General features: G+C 47.5%; 1 protein-coding gene and 1 pseudogene across 2 annotated transcripts in view; one reads left to right on the top strand and one right to left on the bottom strand.

Moving 5' to 3' along the window:
• LOC110338448 overlaps positions 1–3,261 on the bottom strand; it is a 32,222-nt pseudogene extending 28,961 nt beyond the window's left edge.
• The window catches only part of Pde7b (phosphodiesterase 7B), a 320,938-nt gene that overhangs the window by 92,587 nt on the left and 220,995 nt on the right, over positions 1–7,356 (top strand). The gene's annotated exons all lie outside the window — the stretch shown is intronic.

Raw genomic sequence — 7,356 nt, 5'->3', positions numbered from 1 at the left:
CCCCCCCCCCCCCCCGCTCTGTGCCTTCCCAAGAGTCTGCAGGGTCTGGGTGTCCTTTCCCAAGAGTTGGGTAATCAGCTGCTCCCACTCAGGATCCTTAAAACAGACTCTCAGCTCCCATGCAGACAGAATCTCCTGGAGCAGCAGGTATGCCTGGGCCTGATGCGGAGCCGGGATGGGCCAGCCGCATGCTGGACCAGAACAAGGAGCAGGTTCTTATCAGGAGAAGAGGCTGAGGAACATGGGGGCTGTGAGTGGGCTTTTATCCCTGGTCAGAGGAGATTCCAATGATGCCGAATACACCCGGGTCACAAAGTCCAAGACTAAGCAACTAGCAGTCTGGTCCTGTGAGTCCTTGGGCTCAGGCTTGGTGTCAGCTCCGCGTAACTTCTGACCACCTTTGGTGCCTCTTAGTGGTGTTGCCCTTGAGGGCTCACAGCAGGTACAGAGAGGCACTGAAGTAATGAAGGGTGACAGAGTCATCAGCCTGGCTGCCTGCCTGCTGCACAAACCTCTCCACCTGGGCCTGCAGAGCCTCTGCACAGGGCTCTATCCACCTCGTGGCAGTAGCAGCGGGCATGACACAGATGGTGCGTAAAGATGCGGACGGTCTTGTGCAGGAGGTCCTGCTCCTGCTTGGTGGAGCCTCTGCTGTGCACGCAAGGTGTGCTGGATGACGTTCAGCAGTGGCTCAAGTAGTTCCAGGAGCAGGGTGCTGGATGACGTTCAGCAGTGGCTCAAGTAGTTCCAGAAGCAGGGTGCTAGATGACGTTCAGCAGTGGCTCAAGTAGTTCCAGGAGCAGGGTGTGCTCAGGCTGCTTGGTCACCAGCTCCCCGATCAGATCAGATCTAGTGCCTTCATCTGGAAGTCCAGTCAGAGCTTCTTTTCCTCTGCTGCTTGGTTTTACTCTCATGCCAAGCCTAGATGTGCCTCTTCTGCTCTGCAAACAGGCTGGCCAGGTTCTGGTCCAGGGTCATCGTGGCCTCATCCCCAGGATCCTCCTCCTCCTCCTCCTCCTCCTCCTCCTTCTCATTGTCCACTCCACCCAGTGCATTCCCAGCTTGTAACACTTCCATCAGCCGTTGACGGAAGCCGGAGTCCACATCCTTACCATGATCCTCCTTTTCACTTTCTTCCCCATCCTCCCTATCCACGTCACTCTCTGAGTTCTTATTGTCCTCACTCTCTGTGTCTTCTTCGTCCTCTCCATGCTCAGCTGCTTCTCATCAGTATCATTGGTGACCACCATGCTGCCATCTACATCCTCATTTGTCTCAGGGTTGAGCACAGCCAGGATTAGTTGCAGACCTCGTGGAGTAAGGTGGAAACAGATATGACCAGATACACTCTGGACCACCTGGCGCATCAAGTGGCTGAGTTGAGCCAGCAAGGACAGCAAGATCTCCACCATCACCTCCACCCACACTGGCTCCTGGCCGGCTTTGGCTCTAGAGCATAGTCGGCTGGGATTCTGCTCCATGCTTTTCTTAATGCAAGTCTGAAAGTCTCCTAGGACATCAGAGCTTTCTGCAGGGGACTTGAAGAGGTGGAGGCCCACCAGAAGCAGCAGGTGCTGGAAGGCAATGGCTCTGGTCTCTGAGGAGCAGGCCTCCAGTTCCTGCAGAGTATTCATTGTCTGGTTCCAGGCCTGACACTGCTGTATAGTCAGGGGTGTCACATTGGTGACATTGCCGTTGTGGTTCAACAGCATGTCTGCCAACTGCAGCAGGTGGCGAGTCCAGGGCTTCCCATTTTCAGGCAGGTCTGGTGTCACACAGAGGGTCTGCAGTTGGCTGAGGAAGGCACTGACAATGACCCCACGGTTGCAGTCGTCCAAAGGGAAAAAGAATTGCTGCTTCGTCTCTGGGATCTGGGGAGTAGCCTTCTTCGTCTTAAAGACTTGGAACAAGCAAAACATGGCTATTTGTTCATCCACAGCGTCATCCTTCTCCACGTGCAAATGACCCACAAGGCTGACCAGGCAGCAGATTATCCACTTCCAGAGCCAGAATACAGTTCACTCAGGCACACGCAATGAGCCTCCTCTGGTTGGAAGTGCTGAAGTCAACCAAGGGGCCCAGGTCAGGCTGCAGGAACATATCCCGCAACCCAGGCCACATGGCTCTGCAGGGCTTCAGTATTCAAAAACGGTATGACACTCCAGATGGTAGGCATGACAGTGAATCCTTGATTGGTGATGGTCATAAAGGCCACCATCATCGTAAACTGCCACTTAGGGTCAACCTGGCACCCCTCTAGGAAGTACCCACATATGTACTTATCTCTGGGATGAACTTGAATAGGTTTGGGGGCTTTGAAACGACCATGTTCTCCCCAAGATGGCGGATCAAGTCTCCTCGCATCACCAACTGCAACTGCTCTTCTGACAGAAGGGACAGATGCACCCAGTAAGTGGAAACACATGTAGCTGGATGTCCAGGATGGATTCTTCAGCAGCCCCTCCTCCAAAACCTCCTTCCAGTACAGTTCCAATTCGTCCTCCCTGTTAGGGGCCGGGCAGAGCAGGTCCAGAGCCGCATCAGGCAGCGTATGCTCCTTCTTATAGAGTTGGCCACCACCTTCAGTGTGTTCACCAGACTGGGAAGATTGTCTTCTGAGAATAGGTCAGCCGAGCTGAGAGGAAGAGCCCCAAGTACTCGGGAGAGCCGAAGCTCACTTTCATGTCACCCTTGAGGACCTACCCAGGATCTCCGGGAACATAGACTCTGAGGCCTCGCAGAGGACGTCCACCAGAGCCTTTACTGACTGCCCCTGTAAGTGGTTGAGGTGATGGGACAGGATCTTCAGCAATCTCACTGACTTCATTGGGGGTCCCCTTTGTCCTTCACGTGGCGGCCTGACTGAAAGAGGGCTAGCACTCCACACAGGTTTGCAAAGAGAGTCGGTCTTATCAGTGCCCTGTGCATTGCTTGTAGACTGTATTTTTCTTGTGTCTGACTCCTCAGGATGTCACACAAACGGGATGTCTTCAAGAGATTGCAACAGCTGTGCCTGCATCAGACTGTAGCAGGGTCTAGCAGCTTCTCGGCCCACCCCAAGCCCAGTGATTAGGCGCTTCGGGGCATATTTTATTCCAACAACTTCTCCGTGGCCTGGAGCCGCACTTCCTGCTCCGGCTTCACGATGTCCTAGAAGTCCAAGAACTCCAGGCTGTGCTCCAACAGGCTGCGGTGGTCACCTTGAGATGCTTCTGCGGGAGACACAGGCTCAGCTTTCGTGGGGCTCCTCATCTCTGCCATGCTGAACCAAACACGTGGGCTGGGAAGACAGTCTCTGCCAGGTCAGGTCTCGGCGCCTGCGCACTGGGACCCTAAAAATTACCTCTAATGTCCATGTTCACAACGATGAGAAATATGACAAAATGCAACTTATTTAAGAGAAATATATTTTATTGTATACTTTACCAGAATGTACAGTTTTAGTAGAAACTAAAAGTTATAACATTAAATTGATGACAGCTTGAAATTTAAGATTTTTATTATTACTTTTTAGTTGTAAAAATAAACTTTATACATATTCAAGGTATAAAAATGACTAGAAACATGTGAAATGATTGAATGAAGCTAATTAGCAGACACATTATCTCGCATACCATTTTTTGTGTAAACACAAAATATATACTCTCAGCAATTTTTCAACTGCACAATGTATTGTGATGATTGTCATTGTGTGGTATACACAGGTCTCTTGACCCTATTCTCCCTGTCTAGGCGAACCCTTGTAGCCATTAAAGCCTTTCCTCCCTCTAGCTGTCAGTGGCCATTATCGTGCTCTCTGCTCCTATGAATTCAACTTTCTCAGATTGCACACATAAGTGGGATCATGTGATATTTATTGCTCTGTCCTCACCTTATTTAGCTTAGTACAATACCCTCTTATCCATCCTCATTGCAGCAAATGATAAAATTACCTTCCTCTCTTCTCTGGCTAAAGAATACTCTATTTTGTGAAATGTTTCACTGTCTTGTGCATTCAACCATTAATGTTCATGTCACATTGTGGCTATTGGGAATGACAGATGCAATATTTTAAAACTTCACTGAACAAAGGTCAAACACTAAACTTAATACACAAAACTCTTAACTAACACTAACTGAAAAATAGCTTACAAAATATTGACTTAAAATACCAAGTATTTCTTTACGTTTAAAAACACTATAAGAATTAACACAAGAAGTTAATGAATAAGTTTAATGTTTATCCTTAAATTTATATTGCAGTCCCTATAATGTTTTAATAGTTCTTCCTTGCTTGCAATGAATTAAAACTAAATCTGAAATGATCTGTGACGTAGGTAACAACACCCTTTTTTACGGGAAGGAGAGCAGGTTTGACCCCAGATGATAGAGTAGATGAGATGAGGTAGCAACGGGTCCACGTGATCAAAAGCCGGTGCTCTCTGGCACAAAGCCAGAAGCTAACAGGCAAACAAAGAGAATGCCTCCAGATATAGTCTAGGTAGGAGGTTCAAGGAGGAACAACAAAGTAGCAAGTATCTGGACATCTACACAGCCAATGCCAGTGCAACAAGGAATAACAAAGTATCTGGAAATCTCTAAATCTCCGTTATGCCTCAGTTGTCAACAATACAACAACAGACTCGCTGCTGAGCAGTGGAGGCACACGCCTTTAACCCCAGCACTCGGGAGGCAGAGGGCAGGCAGATTTCTGAGTTCGAGGCCAACCTGGTCTACAGAGTGAGTTCCAGGACAGCCAAGACTATACAGAGAAACCCTGCCTTGAAAAAAACCAAAAAAGAAAACAAAATCCCAGTCATTGGAGAGAGAACTCAGAGAACTCTACAGTGCATACTCCTGTCTCTCCTTAGTTCTCTACTGTTACAGAACCATAATGAGAGGATGAAATGGAAGCTAGACAACACTTAGAACAATTTTTAGCCCTCAAACTCAATGAATGTTAGCAAAGTCATAAATTTTTAGTTAACCTCTCACCTCTGGCACATCAAAACACAGAGGCTACAAATAAGCATGCTAGGGACATAACAATGGAGTTGGTTGATTCTTTATGACCTGTGCAGATAATGGACTCACACTCATAAAAATCTCTTGAACCATATTTGGTCTGTGTGCCTCAAAAAGAATGGGCTCGTGCTAGAAGGATGTCTTGGTTGCTAGCATGGTTCCAGAATCTTGAATTGGTATTGCAGTGGCTATACCTTGGTATTCATGATTAGTTTTCACTGGAATTGTTGGACAGGAACAAAATGATCTGGCTATTTCTGACACAGAAAATGAAACCAATGGACTATCTAAAAAGTAGAATTCTGATAATCAAAACTGAAAGTCATCCAGAATCAAGTTGCCCAAGTGAGGCATCACAACAAACATGACCACATCATCAAAGGAGGGGGTTGCAGACCTCCCAACCCAGCAGGACACAGGCCCTTTGCCTGTGTCTGGTTCTGTATGGAGTGGGGACACGGCAGCTTAACCTAATTAATCTTCTAAACTAGGTCATTCCCCTGAGCTGCACAGTGAGCAGGAGCCTGGCAGTGAAGGCCTGGTAAACACTAATATGCATTAATGAGAAAAGGTACTAGAGAGAATGTGGTTTGAGGCATGTCCTACGAATGAGCCGACTCCCTTCTGGGTCCTTCTTTAAAAACTATTGGTATCATCAGGTAACTATGAAAAAGCACCAAAGCAATTAAGGAGCTAGTTAGAAGTGCCTCAGCCATCATCCAGATTGTCATAGATATAAAGACGGGGAAGCAGAAGATCACATCCTCATGAAAAGGACCACAACACCTCCCTTTGCTACTTGGTAATAAGCTTGCGTGGTCAGGGAATCCAGGCAGGCCATGACTGTTAGGGACTGTTTCAGATACTCCTCCCAGCTTGACCCTGACAACCCAAACACACATACCTGTTGAGAGACATACCTCAAGCTTCCCTTAACACATCATAGCCATGGGAAGTCATGCAACCTCTACCCACAATGCCCAGGAAGGCCCTGCATTGAGAGAAGAGCACCTTCTTTCAATGCGCATACAGGCTTTATCATTAACCCAGAGAAGACATTGCTAAAGCGCTATTGTGCTAAGAAGCTGAAAACGTTTTAGAAACCTCTGACCTTTCGTCTAGAAATAATGATTAACTCGTTGGGGTTGTAAACATCCCACTTTATAAAAGGCAGGTGATGCAGAAAATAGAACCTGGCTCTTCTAAAGGGCTTAACCTCTGTCAAAATACAAACAAAACAGGAATAACCAGCAGGATCAGACTGCATGGGTCGTTAATCCACACATTTGCTCCCTGGCCTACCTTGGTGGCACATATCAACATCCCCATGCTACATCCAAGGAGATGAAGCAAGACAAGATTAAATGGCCTGATACAGAGCCATCTGGGTCAGCAGACGCTCATGATCTGACCTCTGTTTAGAATCTAGCACCCTCTTACCTTTACAGCCCAAAACCCTCCTGCAGCCTTTCAGGGTCCCCAGCCCCCCAGCCCCCCAGCCCCCCAGCCCCCCAGCCCCCCAGCCCCCAGCCTGCCAGCCCCCCAGCCCCCCTCCCCATGGTTCTACCCCTGACTTCCATCAGAGCTTGCTTCCTTCCCAGTCCTTGGGTCCAGTGGCCATCTCCTCCACAGAGGGTCAACCTGGAAACGGATGGTCAGGATGGTCAGGCTCGAGAACTCTCCCCCTGAGAATTTCACAGTTAGCTGTGAGGAATGCTGATTTCTTTTTCCTTCAGGGAATGGAGTTAACCAAGCTGTGAACTTTGAAAGAAAGAAAATCGGATTACACCATTAGACTGCCAGTTTTTGTCGGAGTAAGGGAAATAGGCAGACCTGGTACTTCTTCTTCTTAACCCCAGAACCCAGGATGTAGAGGCAAAGGGATCTCTTGTAAGTTGAGGGCCAGCCTGAGCTATCACAGAGAGTTCCAGACCAGGCAGGGCCCAGAGCTAAATAGTGAGGCTTATTTAAAAATAAATGAAAAGGAAATAATTTAGTAAATGATATGAACAAGTTATCAGTTAATGGCCTCCATGACACACTGATACAGACCTATATTGGACAGAGGGCCATTCTGATATTCAAAACATTGGATTTTGCCAATTCATTCTTGTTATGTTTCATGTGTAAGTGAGTTTCAAGGATAATCGAAGGCACAGATACTCACAGAACAAGTTGGAAACCTCGTATGCCCTCCTGCATACCATCTTGGCAATCTCCTCTCCATACCCTATGCTTCATGCCACATTTGTTATTCAGTTCATGATTTTCTTTCTCAGTAAATTAATGTATTCATAAGAAATGGATGCTATTTTGAGTGTTTTCATCTTCATAATATATGGAGTTCTTTTA

This window comes from Mus pahari, chromosome 21 (assembly GCF_900095145.1).
Source record: "Mus pahari chromosome 21, PAHARI_EIJ_v1.1, whole genome shotgun sequence".
In the NCBI taxonomy this organism is placed as follows: Eukaryota; Metazoa; Chordata; class Mammalia; order Rodentia; family Muridae; genus Mus; species Mus pahari.
The sequence above is the reverse complement of the archived record's forward strand: the minus strand, read 5'-3'. Positions and strand labels throughout refer to the sequence as shown.